This window comes from Nanorana parkeri, unplaced genomic scaffold (assembly GCF_000935625.1).
Source record: "Nanorana parkeri isolate BGI_ZX_2015 unplaced genomic scaffold, ASM93562v1 scaffold311, whole genome shotgun sequence".
NCBI classification, from domain to species: domain Eukaryota; kingdom Metazoa; phylum Chordata; class Amphibia; order Anura; family Dicroglossidae; genus Nanorana; species Nanorana parkeri.
This window is the reverse complement of record NW_017306579.1, coordinates 115,549-120,945: the sequence shown is the minus strand read 5'-3', so window position 1 is coordinate 120,945 and position 5,397 is coordinate 115,549.

Genomic DNA, 5,397 nt, shown 5'->3' with positions numbered 1-5,397 from the left:
CGTTTTACAGTAAAGAAGGAGGCGGGGCCCGCCTAACAGCAACCCCGCCTCCTCTCACATCACTGGTCAGCGATCTGAGAGCAGGTGGGGCCAGAGATGTAAGAGGAGGCGGGGCCCGTCGATAGTCTATGGTCAAGGTCGTCAATTCACAGAGGAAGTGTTGAAAGACATAATGAAGGCTCTAAACATTGAACAAGCTTTCTACATATCATATCATTCCCAGAGTAAGGCTGGGCACACACCTTACAACCATCGCAAGACTTTTGTCTTGCGATGGTTGTAAGGTACTTATAAAAAAGTACGATCTGCCTATCTCGCATAGGCAGATCGTACTTGCGATGATCGCAAGCCACTCCCCCTGAGAGACGGGCTTCCGATGACCGCAATGCCGAACGGGCAGTGTGCGCTTGCGCACACCGGCCCGTCCGGCTTTTATCTTACGTACATGCTACACACCCGCCGAACATCGTACGATGCTCGGCGGGTTTTCAAACATGTGCGTAAGTTTAAAGTCATGCGACCTTACAGTAGTAGAGGTCGCACGGCTTCCACACACCTTACGGTAATCGTACGATCGCGGGATTTCCCGCGATTATCGTAAGGTATGTGGGGACCTTAAAGGAGAACTATGAGATGAGTGATTTCCACTCACCTCATAGTTCTAGCCGACCTGTGACAATGAGAATGTCACAGGTCGGCTCAGTAGATCGGGAGGTGAGCGAACACATACCGGGTTCGCTCACCTCTCGATCCTGTCACGGCTCTCTGCCGTGACAGGGGGAGGGGCTGGATTCCCCTCTCCCTGCTCCGATCTGCCAGCGCTGACTGGCGGAACGGACGGTGGAGGGGGCGGGTACAGCTGGCTCTGCCTCTAGATAGGCAGAGCCAGCTGTCACTCACGCAGCTGGGCGGATACAAGAGCATCCATCTTGTAAAGAGCACTGTGTGTTCATTTCAAGTGAAGACTGAACGTTTGCATAAGAGTGCTTTCACCCTCCTTTCTTTAGCCATGTAAGCTTCCCATTTGGCCTTCTGTATTATCTGTTAGTTCTGTATAATATTCCACACACAACCCCTCCCCCCTTTTTCTCCTTTCTCTCTGTACTATCTTACAAAAAAAACTTAATTTGCCATCAGAGGCGGCTCTAGACCCCACAGAGCCCTGGCGAGATACCACAGGGCCCTGGTTAAGCCAGAGCTCTGTAGGGTCTATTCTTTTAACCGATAATATTTAAACTTTTTTTCACTTTTATTCATTTTGTTTGTTATATTTTTTTATGACACATAATTGTTAAAAAAATGAAAAATGAAAAAAGGGATATTATAGAATACAATTTATACTATTTATCTGCAAAAAAAAAAAAACTAACACTCACCACAGTAGATTTTTGCAAGAAAATATCACCAAAAGAATTACATAGTTATTGCTGACCAAACAGACCCATGGCAGAAATGAAAAATTGCTCTGGTCCAAAAGGGTTATACAAATACAAGAGCTGATATGGTTAAAGAAAGCCATTGATTCTAAACAAAAAATATACACTGAGTGGCCAGATTATTATGATCACCCCATCAGTACTTCGTTGGGACACGAGATAACTCCACGAGATGACTTTGTTGGACCGCTTCGTGACTCCACGAGACGTTGAAAGGTGATGCGAGGAATCTGACACTGCACTGTAGCCCTTCTGTTGTCTTGTACCAGTCTTGCCACTCTGCGTCCTGCCCTAACATTGACTAGTTGCTGACAGCCACAATTCGCACGTTCAGACCCAGATTTTCGTCTGACAGTCCAGTCTTTAAACACTTTATCAACAGCTGCTCTTGAACATTTAAGGAATTCTGCTGTTTTGCTGATACTCGCTCCATGGCTCAGAGCGCCAACAATCATCCCACGTTCAAAGGCTGTTAAATCGCATTGTTTACCCGTATCTTCAGGAAAAAAATCACTTCTACTGTCGTGGTAAACAACCTGCTTCCCTATTTATAATGGTCTGACCCTCTAGCAACTTCAGCGCAAAATTATAGCTAATTTGCCTTCAAACATCAGGTGGTCATAATAATCTGGCCACTCAGTGTAAACTTTTAAACAAACTTTTTAAAAAATCAACACGAAAACCAATATAGTTTACCTTTAAAGCTGTAGTCCTACCTTACATGACACAGACTTGTTTACATTAAAACTATTGGAGCACTGTAAGAAATAATGGAACAGCCGAAGGCAAAAAAAATTAGTGTAAAGCTGACCATACACCTTACAATTTATCTGCAGATTTTCTGTGGTCAGATGGAAAAGGTGCAACAGATTCCTCCATCTCCACTTAAATGTGTGGATAGAGTAATCTCCACCTGTTGCACTTTTTCCATCTGACCACAGAAAATCTGCAGATAAATTGTAAGGTGTACGGGCATCTTTATATGGCTATAATAACTGAACTTGAGCCTCGTGCAATTACACCAAACTATTTGTAAACTCTACCTAGATCTGTTAAATTTATGATCCGTCAACCTTTGGAATGGTATGCAATTGCAAAGCATGGTTGAATATGCTTCTAGCTTCACAAATAAATACATGATTCACAATTATGCATAGGCACTATATAGTTAAACCTTCTGTTGTTTAACATAAGCCGTGACACACACCAGTAAGAGGAAACAGGAAACTGACTAGTTTCTGTGCACCTAGTTCCTCCTTTTCCATGTATGCTGTTGTTTATAGCCTAGTGTGCCTTTAGAAAAATCCAGCCCTACTGATATATATTTTCAGTTTAGTTATACAACAATTGTCCCCTGCAGATATTAGTAGATACTTCTTTTCAGTGAGAAAATCAACAAAACGTAATTTGAATGAAAATGCCTAAATGTTTCCATATGACCGTATATGCTTCAAAATATTACAAACGTGAGCAATAATGCATCTTCTAAATCAGGGGTGTCAAACACAATTTCATCGAGAGCCACATCAGCATTATGGTTCCCCTTAAAGCGCCCGTTGTATCTGTAACACTATATAAATGTATCTACGCTTTATCATATTGAATAATTGCCTCTGCATTCGATTATTACTGGTTTTAGTAATAACTTAATAACAAGCTCTGAAAGTAGAAGTCTAGGACAAATAGAGTAATAGTGCGGACTCTCAGGTGGCTGTATAGGTTCTATGGTGGGCTGTGCGGACGCTCAGGTGGCTATGCAGGTTCTATGGTGGGCTGTGCAGACTCTCAGGTGAGCTGTGTGGACTGTCAAGTGGCTGTGCAGGTTTTATGGTGGGCTGTGCAGGTTTTATGGTGGGCTGTGCAGCCTCTCAGGTGGCTGTTCAGGTTCCATTGTGGGCTGTGCTGGTTCTATCCCCTTGCTGGGGATCGGAGCTTAGTATCAGTGCATTTTAACAAGTATGAGTATTGGCACTGAAACTTGTATGGGTATCAGTGCATCCCTAGTCAGTATATCCAAAGTGTTCTGTCCTCCTCTCTGTTGCTGACTGTTGAGACAAGGTGGGAGTGGAGACATGGAGATGTAGCTGGATTGGGGAATGTTTATATGTATCTAAGACCTCATCTGACTAATACTATTGAACCTAACATGACATGCAACCAGGCAGAGAGCTTGTTTGACTTCCTGGCTCAGTGTTTCAGTGGTGAGCCTGAGGACTCCCTCCATCCCCATGGGACTGAACAGACTCACATGAAGTAAATCAAATGCGTTTCAATACCTGTAAGTACTGAGTATTTTCATTTACTCCCAAAGGCTGAGCGGAGCAGGCATGTCATTTCCTCAAAAGGCACCCCAACACCTAACCCTCCCAAAGTCAGCCTGATAGAGAACCATGTGAGGTTGCTTGCTGAACCGGCAATCAACTGGGTCATCTGGCGGCCCAGAACCCTAACAATGTGATGGAGTATGACTTGGGCCAGCGACACTGGTATGCTTATGCGGCATGTTCTTGAACAGTACAAATAGACAGGAGGTTGTGGCACTCCTCGACCCTGAGAATGTTGTTACCCCTCCGCGAACTGACAAGTTGCAGGGAAAGCTTCCTTGAGTGCGAGTAAATGTCATCTGTGTGCCCATTGATGTGAAGAACCATAGCTCAGGTGACCCTGTTCACCCTGGTGGGAACAGTCTCACTAAAGGTTGGGGTGATACCAGAGCTGCAACACAAACCTGAACTGTATTCTAGGATTTATATGAACAAACTTCCAGTTGCCTTCAATAATGAGGATCCATATGATAAAATATCTAATGCTGCAGTTCAGAAACCTGAAGCTGACTCGGGTCCACTTCCAGTGTTTGTGGGACTTGAAATTGAGTACTCCTCCTCTGAGCCAGACCTACCAGATAAAAGCGGACCCTGATTTCAATTTACATTTTTGTCCCCGACCCCCCCTCCTCCTCCCCCTCGCCTATAGATGATACAGTATCTTACAGTATCTTTCAGTATCTGTATTGCTCCTCACAATTATATGCTTTTACAACCATTTCAGAAGAACGTTTACTACTTAAAACGACAGAGAAAGGGTTTTTATTTTTCTTCAGCGTTTTGTTTTATCCTTCCTGTAAAATCTGTTTAATTGCTGTCTTTTGAACCATGAAAACATTTCCGCTTCTGAATTCTCAGCACACAAACATGCTCTCATTTGCATGCATTGTATAACTTTTTTTAAAGCACATTTCAGGTAAATATATTGTAAAGAAGCTATGTATAGAGCACAGATTTATAAAGCACAGAACTAATAGGCGGCGGAGCACTAATTAAATGAATACAGTTTGGAAAAAATTGTAGGGAAGCCCTGCCACCTAACCTGTCAAAGTCATGTGACCAAAATCTCTTCTACACAGAGTTCTCTTTGCTATTTACGCAGAGAGAACGCCTTAGGATACCGTAGGCTCAATACTGTGGCATGCATTTTATGAATGGGGCTGGATCACCGAGTCTCAAGAATTCCACCATGAGACTCATGTGATCAGCTGCAGACAGGAGGCGCTGTACAATATAATGAAAGCTGCCACCATCTGCAAATACGATTACCTGCAGATGACCGCACCTGGACGCAGAATGTCTGCGGTGGCAGTCTCCAACCCACAGGTGATCACATGAGTCTCACAGAGGAATTCCTGAGACTCAGCAATCTGGCCCCATTCACAAGCGTAAATGGGGCCTAACAGACAACAAGCTTTTTCGGAAGGAGATGAAAATGGGCAGCCCCTCATAGTTCATGACTAGTATACTCAAAGAAACTAAGGGGGTTATTCACAAAGCTGCCGTAGGCAGCCAAGTGAATAACCCAGCCGAAGTTAACCGAACGCTGTTCGGCTATTCACTTCTGCTCAGTACAGCTGATTTCAGCCGTACATCGGCTGAAATCATCCATACATCGGCTGCACTTTTGCCAGCCC